The sequence below is a fragment of the Staurois parvus genome, unplaced genomic scaffold (assembly GCF_062004578.1).
Source record: "Staurois parvus isolate SC_StPar_1 unplaced genomic scaffold, SC_StPar_1.0 ptg001488l, whole genome shotgun sequence".
Lineage (NCBI taxonomy): Eukaryota > Metazoa > Chordata > Amphibia > Anura > Ranidae > Staurois > Staurois parvus.
In genome coordinates, this window is record NW_028319284.1 from 322,020 (window position 1) to 331,558 (window position 9,539).

A 9,539-nucleotide genomic window follows, 5' to 3' on the forward strand; every position below is an offset into this window, starting at 1 on the left:
TAATCCTGCTTTCTCATATAGCTCTCTGCTCATCCCTCTGCTCTTCTGTCCATTCACAGAAGGCTTTGTATTTTCTGAATGGGTTCACATAATACATAGCGCTCCAGCAGAGCGGAGGGGTTGACAGAGAGGCTGCATATGAATCTGAATCTGCAGGAACTGAAGGTGCAGCATTGGAGCACCAGAATTAAAGGAAAGTCTGTGAAGTGTCATGCACTTTGTTGGCCTTATCCCATATAAGCTAGCACATTTTAAAAAGTGACTAAATTGCTGACGTTTACCTTTAAGTTAAAAAAAAAACTTTAAGTAGCTTTACAGTGATACATGCTTTTACATCAAACGGCAATAAGGCCCACTTGGACCGGCAGATAGAATTGGCCAGTAGTTCTCTGTGGCTGTCCCTGTTCTAGCTGATAGAAATTGGCCAACGACAGGACAATGTTCCATCAAGTTTCATAAGGAAATAAGAGACTGCAGATGATCAGATTAAAATTGGCCGGCAGCAGAATATTTTTAATGGAGTGCAAATCGGCCAAAATGTACTAAAAAAAACACAGGCATGCTTTCTATAACAAGAATTATGTACAGCAGATGCCACAGAAGTGTAAAATTGACAAGTAGCAGGAATATTAGAAATAGCAAGGCTAGACCCAAAGACAAAGGCTGGGGCATTATTATAAGTATTAAAGTGGTTGTAACGTTTAAAGGTTTTTTTTATCTTTGATACTTAACTGAGGTAATGGATATCTCCTGATTTTTTTTTTGTTATCAAAGGAAAACTGGCCCAAAATAGTAAAAATATTTTTTAGCTGTGTGTTTCTTGTTACTACCATAACCTACCACCAAAAAACAACCCAAAATAACTTTTCCAGCTCTTGACGATCGCAGCGATACCATGTATGTGTATGTTATTTGTTGTTTGTACCCGTAGTACAGCCCAATAATATATAAAAAGCCTAGTGGTCAAGCAGCAAAGGGTTCATAGAAAGGAAACAAGGAGATGTGAGTGAGGTGTAGATGGCAAGCAGAGGGTTCATGAAGAGGTGTCAGGCAAAGGTAAGTAAGGTGTGGGCAGGCAGAGGGTTCATGGAGAGGAAACAGGGAGAGGTGAATGAGGTGTGGGCAGGAAGAAAGAGGGTGGGAGAGGTAAGAGGGTGGGAGAGGTGAGTGGTGGGAACAAGTTGGAGAGGGTTCATTGGGAGATGTTGAGAAGAGGTGAGCGAGGTGGGGGCAGGCAGCAGCACTGATTGAGATTACAGAAGGAGAGTGGAAGGCAAAAATGGAAACACAGGCAGAATACCCTTATGGCAAATATATACAGAACAGAATTGGTAGCAGGGGTTCATGGAGAGGTGTTGGGCATTGGTAGATTACGTGTGGTCAGGGAGCAGAAGGTGTATGGAGAAGGGTTGTGTGGAGATGAAGTTGTGGACAGGAAACAGAGAATTCATGGACAGATGCAGGTGAGTTGCGAACAAGGTGTGGAAAGGCAGTATTGGGAGGTGTGGTCAGGCAGAAGAGGCTGTAAATCAGTTTACTTACAGGTAATGTGTTTCCTAGGAATCCTTCAGGACACTCTTGAGAGGGGGACTCTCCACCTAATTAGGACAGGATGACAATATTGGTATTATTATTATTATACAGTATTTATAAAGCGCCAATAGTTCGCTCAGCGCTGTACATTACAAAGGGGGACAGAACATGTGACAGAACAATACCAATACAATGCAAAACATGGGGGGATTGAGGGCCCTGCTCTTTGGAGCTTACAATCTAGGAGAATATAGCACCTTATACCAGAAATACAATCTAAGAAACAACAAGAAGCTATTTAAATTGGCCAGTGAGCTCCTAAATCACCAGCCTGGCATGTCCTCTTCATACATTGTGGGGGACATTTAACAATTTTATTGAACAGCAAGGTAGTGCTAAATAGGGATGAACTCTGGTGTGTTTGGATCCTAGTCTAAACTCTACTACTTACTCCGCATTATATTCACATCATCCTCTGCCTCGGAGCCTCTATACTGGAACACAAGACTAAGATTCCAATACTAGAATCTACTGATCTGAGACCAGGGTTCAGAATGAGAGCCCTGCTTGCAGTGGTTGTGGGGTTGCTACAGCTGGAGAAACACTCCCTGAGCACAAAAGACAATAAAGACTTCCATGTGATCTCACACCGACAGACTTCAGGATACAAACACGGGAACAGAAAATGAAATAGAATACATACATGATACCCCGGTTTTCTCCTGTTCTCTCTGCATTGATCTGAAGTATTCCACTATATTACGTAGCTTCATGTTCTTCTTCAGACAAGTCCTCTTTGGGTACTTTCCTCTGCATTCAGGACAGGTATAAGATCTACCCCCTTCCTGGGTGTCTAGTGCCTTCACTATGCAGTCATGGCAGAAGTAGTGACCACATCTCAATGATACGGGATCCGTGTAAATTTCCAGACAGATACCACAAGTCAGTTCTCTCATAGCAGCAGACGCCATACTAAACAGAGCAAAATGAAGGTGAAAGAAATCTCAAGAATAGGTGACTTCTCAAGGACTCCAGATGGTGTCAATACTGAGCCACTGGCCTGAAATAAGCAGAGAGGTAGAAAAAATGACAGCACCTGATCCGCATTCTTGTCTTGGGTTGGTGATTCTTTACTTCTGACCTTCAGCCAGCAGTAAACTTGTACAAATACGGGTAGATAAGCGTTGCCTTATTAGATATTCAAACGCATAAGTGCAACACAACGTGTAAACAAATATCACTATAAAAAGTCCTTCATATCAAAAGTACATCAATATCAATGCCAGTGTGCTGTTCTCCATACAATTAGTGGCAAATTCACATGCTGTGCTCCCCACCAATGGTCCCACTCACTCACCGACTTCAGCGGACTCTTAGACTTGGACTCTAAAGCACTTAGTGGGAAATTCTGGCTCTGCTGGGGCTTGTAGTGCTCCTTGATTCAGACGATATCTTAGAATGTAAGCTCCAAGGATCAGGGTCCCCCTAACCCTCTTGTATTGAACTGTATTGTTGCTGTACTGTCTCCCGTTATATTGTAAAGCGCTGAGCAAACTGTTGGCGCTATATAAATCCTGTATAATAATAATAATAATAAAATCTCCACATATTTATTTATTCCAGGTACTTATATAGCACCATCAATTTACGCAGTGCTTTACATATATATTGTACATTCACGTCAGTCCCTAACCCTCAAGGGGCGTACAATCTAAGGTCCCTAACTCACATTCATACATACACATACTAGGGACAATTTAGACAGGAGCCAATTAACCTACCAGCATGTCTTTGGAGTGTGGGAGGAAACTGGAGTACCCGGAGGAAACCCAAGCAGGCACAGGGAGAACATGCAAACTCAAGGCAGGTGGTGCCGTGGTTTGGATTTGAACCAACGACCCTATTACTGCCAGGCAGAAGTGCTAACATTTTAGCCACTTTACTGCCCAACATATACCATGATGTCCCGGTTTGCACAATCACAGGTAATGGATGCTCATGTACGGAAAATAAAGGATGGGGGCCATTAAGTGTAATTTATGAAAAGCGACATGTTTACTTACTTTCCCTCACCCCACCCACCTTGCTTAAAGTGGAACTCCACTTTCTCAACATTGATTATTTTAATTTTTTTGCTGCCAGCAAATGAGGTCATACATCCCGGGAGTCTTTGGGAGGGGAGGAGGGGTTTTCTCAGCGAAGCACACCTTCCTGCCTGTATTCCTGAGCTAAGGGCAGATAAATTCCAGGAAGTGAATGCTACATAAATCATCTGCCCTTACTCAAGATGGCAGCAGCCAGAAACGCTAGGGAGTGGTTTTTCAAAGTGATTTATAAAAGGACAATAAAGCATGGAGACATGGTTGGATGGGGGAGTTTGCTTTGCATATTAAAAATGAATTAAATAACGATCTTGGTTTGTGGTGCTCAAATGCAGTGTAGTTACACTTTAACTTAAAGGAATATTTTACTGAAATGAAACAGAATATAGACAGATAGCTAACACTTTGTCTGAGCCTACCTTGAAGAAGAATTTCATTAAAGTGCTTCTAAACGCAAAACCTTTTTTACCATTAAAGTTAAAATAGTACTGCAATACCTGTCCTAGCCCCCCTGTCCCTAAACATCTAGCTGGCTCATCTCACCAATCCTGTGCTGTCTTGGCTGCAGCACTGCCCCTCCACTTCCTGGGCTCAAAGGCTCCTACTGCTGTCATCAAACTTCTGAGGAGGGAGCACAGGTGTGGCTTACCAGTGCTGTGTGTGTCTATGGATGCATACAGCCTTGCTCGGAACCGCTGCTGCACGGGTGCCCCCTTAGCACACGGCTTACTGAAGGGGCACCCAGAGGAAAGGGGAGCAGTCAGCGCTGGCAGGGGACCCCAAAAGAGGAGTTAAGGAGCTGCTCTGTGCAATATCACAGAATATCTGTCAAGGTCCTACCTTTTCCAGAGACTGTGCAGCTTCATGTACTGGCGTCCATCTTGGGTTTCTGCAGAGCATGGTGGGAGTCTTTTATGCCTTCAGGTCTCTGAGGTCCATCCCCCAGAGGGGTGTGGCTGAGTACATATAAGCCTGTGATCCGGGCATGCTCTTTGCACTTGTGTCACTACAACTCTGTGTATACTCTCGTGACTCTTCTGGTATCTGACTCGGCTTGTGACTAGACCCTTCTCTGTGTTTTCCTTTGATCTGACCTTCCGTTGCTGAACCCGGCCGTGACCTGTGATTCTTGTCTACGGTTCTGTACCATTTTGTCCCGTTGTTGTCGACCCGGCCTGCCTGACTACGCTATTGTCATTTCCTACCAGCTACATGCCATTGGCGGTGGCCATTACCGCAGCCGGGGTGTCTCGGGGGCCGCGACCTGGTTCCTGGCTGCGTCAAGTCCATCCCCACCATCAGGGGCCCTGGTGAAGGGCAGCCTGGGACTTAGACTCCGCGCCCTGAGGGACTTCGGTCTGTTGGTGGTGGTTGTCGTCAGTCAGTGCGTTACCCTGCAACTAGGCCTACCTATCCGTTCCACAGCCCTGCTCTGACAATATCATTCTACAGAGCAGGGAAGTGTAACATCTTTTTTTATTTTAAAGTAAAAAAATGTATCCTTTAGTATCGGTTTAAAATAGTTACAAACTACACAGCAATGAGCAACTTTTCAGAAAATAAACACTTTATGCATAATTACTGTATGTAAAACATAACATAGCATATCAGGTCTATGTGATGCTCTAAACCGTATATAGAGCTTAGCGGTCAGGACTATGCAATGTACATAACAGTGCTGGAGAATGTACTTACATTTCTGGTCAATGGCAGAACAAATACCCCAGCATCAGTGGAAGGAAGAAGCCTCAGCAGCAGTGGTCAGTAGGGAAAAATGCCTTAGCTTCAGTGGTTAGAAACAAATACTTGTGGTTAGTGGGAGGCTGAATATCTGGCATCATTGTCTGGTGGAAGAAGAATGCCCTGACTTTGGTGGTCAGTAGGAAGAAGATTGTCCTGGTGAACATGAGCAAATTAGTTTTTTTTTCAAAGTGTAAAATCTTCAGATCCCCCTTTACATTGGTGGTCAGTATGAGGGCTTTCTACCCCGACCACCAATGTAATCTGAGCATTACACTGACCACCAATATAATAGAACATTTACATTAACCACCAATGTAATGGAGCATTTACGCTGAACACAGAAAAAAAATGGGGAGTTCTACACTGACTTAAAATTTAAAGGCGATCCTACACTGCCCCCACCTCCCATCGTCCACTGATCACCTCTGCACCCCCTCCACCCGCTGGTCAATTCTTCCCCCACCTCCATCCTCTGGTTACCTCTCCACCTCTTTCCTTAATCCACTGGTCACCTCTGTACCCACCTCCCATCATCTACTGGTCATCTCTGCACCCCCTCCATCCACTGGTCACCGCTGTATCTCCTTCCTCCTCTGCATATCTTTGCACCCCTTTTCCATCCATTGGTCACCTCTACCCCCACCTCCAATCACCAGCAATCTCTGCATCCCTTACCTTCATACGTTGGTCATCTCTGCAACCCCCCCCCCCTCTTCTATCCACTGGTCACCTCTGTATCCTTCCTCTATTGGTCATTTCTGTACCACCCTCCATCCACTGGTCACCACTGCACCCCCCAGATCACCTCCATTGCTCACCTCTGCAGCCACTCCCTTCCTCTGTTCACCTCTACACCCCTTCCTCCATGCACACTATATTGCCAAACATATTGGGACACACATCCAAATCATTGGATTCAGCTGTTCCAATCATTTCCATGGCCATAGGTGTATAAAATCAAGCCCCGAGGCATGCAGACTGCTTCTTCAAACATTTGTGAAAGAATGGGTCGCTCTCAGGAACTCAGTGATATCAAGCGTGGTACCGTGATAGGTTGCCACCCGTGCAATAAGTCCATATGTGAAATTTACTTGCTACTAAATATTCCTCGGTCAACTGTTAGTGGTATTGTAACAAAATGGTAACAACTGGGAACAACAGCAATTAAGCCATGTAAAATCACAGAGCAGGGTCAGTGCATGCTGAAGCGCACAGTGCGCAAAGTCACCAACTATCTGCAGAGTCAATAGCTAAAGGCTGCCTTCATATTAGTTCAACAACAGTGTGTAGAGAGCTTCATGGAATGGGTTTCCATGGCTGAGCAGCTGCATCCAAGCTATACATCACTAAGCGCAATGCAAAGCATCGGATGCAGTGGTGTAAAGCATGCCACCACTGAACTCTAGAGAAGTGAAGATGTGTTCTCTGGAGTGACCAATCACGCTTCTCTGTCTGGCAATCCGATGGGTTTGGCGGTTGCCATGAGACTGGTATTTGGCAAACTGCATTGTGCCAAGTGTAAAGTTTGGTGGAGGGGGGATTATGGTGTGGGGTTGTTTTTCACGGGTTTGGCTTGGCCCCTTAATTCCAGTGAAGGGAACTCTTAAGGCGTCAGCATACCAAGACATTTTGGACAATTTCCTGCTCCCAACTTTGTGGGAACAGTTTGTGGATGACCCCTTCCTGTTCCAACATGACTGCACACCAGTGCACAAAGCAAGGTCCATAAAGACATGGATGAGTGAGTTTGGGGTGGAAAGTATTGACTGGCCTGCACAGAGTCCTGACCTTAACCCGGTAGAACACCTTTGGGATGAATTAGAGCACAGACTGCGAGCAAGGCCTTCTCATCCGACATCAGTGCCTGACCTCACAAATGTGCTTCTGGAAGAATGGTCAAACATTCCCATAGACACACTCCTAAACCTTGTGGACGGCCTTCCTAGAAGAGTTGAAGCTGTCATAGCTGTAAAGGGTGGGCCAACTCAATACTGAACCGTACGGACTAAGACTGGGATGCCATTAAAGTTCATGTGCGTGTAAAGGCAGGCCGAACAATACTTTTGAAGAGGACATAATATATTCAAGAGACTGGCCCCATCTAATCTTCTATCGAAGATTTATAGATGATATCCTACTTCTTTGGGAGGGGAGTGAATTCACGTTAAATAATTTTTTCACTACCCTCAATTATAATAGCCAAAATATTAAACTCACCTTTCAGCACAGTAACCGAGAGATTAATTTTCTAGACTTGACTTTATGTAATAAGGGGACATACATTTCCACGAAAACATTCTTTAAATTGACAGATAGGAATAGTTATATTCCTAAAGATAGCTGTCACTTACCGAGATGGCTAGAGAACATACCGAGGGGCCAATTTCTACGTGTCCGGAGAAATTGTACTGAATTAGAGGATTACAGAACACAGGCCAATATTCTTAAGGGCAGGTTCATTGAAAAGGGCTATGATATTAACGCTCTAGAAAAAGAAATTAACCAAGTGGCTAATGCAGACAGAACGAACCTCCTGACTTCCAACAACAAAGCCCAAACAAAGAGGAGTTGTCCCTTCATTACCAGTTACTCGACACAGTATAAGGAAATATCAAACATTATTAGAAAGAATTGGAACATCTTAAAGAATGATCCTATACTAGGGGAAACGTTACCAGATCTACCAGAAATTACATATAGGAGAGCGCCAACATTAAGAAACATGCTGGCACCTAATGTAGTTAACCCCCCTAAACCCTTGACGTTCAGTTTTCTCAGCACCAAAGGTTTTTTCCCCTGTAACAGGTGCATGCTATGTACCTTTAATGGCATACATAAGAAACCTGTTAAAACTTTCAGCTCTAATGTGACTGGTGTATCTTACGATATTCAATCGACTATCACCTGCTATAGCTCCCATGTGGTATATCTCTTGAGTTGCACATGTGGGAAGCAATATGTGGGAAGAACCACGAGAAGACTGAGAGATAGGTTGCGTGAGCACCTATCAAACATTAAGAAGGGTTTTAAGGAACATTCTCTTTCCATGCATTTTCGTCAACATCATAGCAGGAATCCGCATACATTGAAATTTACAGGCATTGACATAATTAATAAAAATTGGAGAAGAACGCACAAAAAGAGAGCTGTATCAATGTTAGAAACAAAGTGGATTTACTTGTTACACACTCAAGCACCACATGGCTTGAATGTAGAGTTAGATATTAACTGCTTTATTGACACCAGCTAAATACATTATACCCTGGCCTATTGAAGCATTATGAGTTTTATTTGTATCTTTTATCGCCACTGGAATATGGATTTAGTTTTTATACCATGGGGCCTGTTTCTGCTTTGATTTTGTTTAATATCAGATTGTTATGTTATTATCGTTTTTAGAGTCTATTTTTATTCTTTATATCATACTATATTTTTATAATAAGTTGGATATAATAATTTGGATATATTCATTTTATGTATACGTTTTCTAAAAAATACGAGGGTCTGAGGATTGATTTTAAACGATAATCACCATTGATTTTAAACGGCAATCATTGCCTTTTATCATTGATGAATGTTTTGACTCATCTATTTTACTTTGATGGAATTATGATTATTTATTTATATCGATTTTATATTCTTTGGTTGTTTATATATTATTGTGAGGTTCATTACATTCCACTTTTCATTATACACTATATATAACTCTGATGCATTGTTAATCAGTGCAAATATGATATATACAATAAAACTGGAATGTCTGAACGATTTCCTGAATAACCACTAGAGGGCACCAATTTTAGTTTCATTCATTAAAAATTTTTATTCATTTAATATATTATTTAATTTTAATTTTACCATTAGTGGTGTAAGTTCACCCACTATTATATATGGTACTAGTGGTTAGCTAATTAGGAAGCCGCTGTTTTATAAGGACAGTTTGTTGATCTATTGCTGTCCTTTGTATTTACACATGTATCACCACCTTGCCGGTATATGTGCACTGAGGCACCGACAAAATGGCAACCGCGATCGCTTACTGCGCATGCGCGAATGCCTCTCTACTGAAGATTAATCATATGGAAAATGGCCGATTAGCGCTCACTGCGCATGCGCGAAAGCCCTTTCTCGGTTACTCACAATAACCTCCAAGAAAATGGC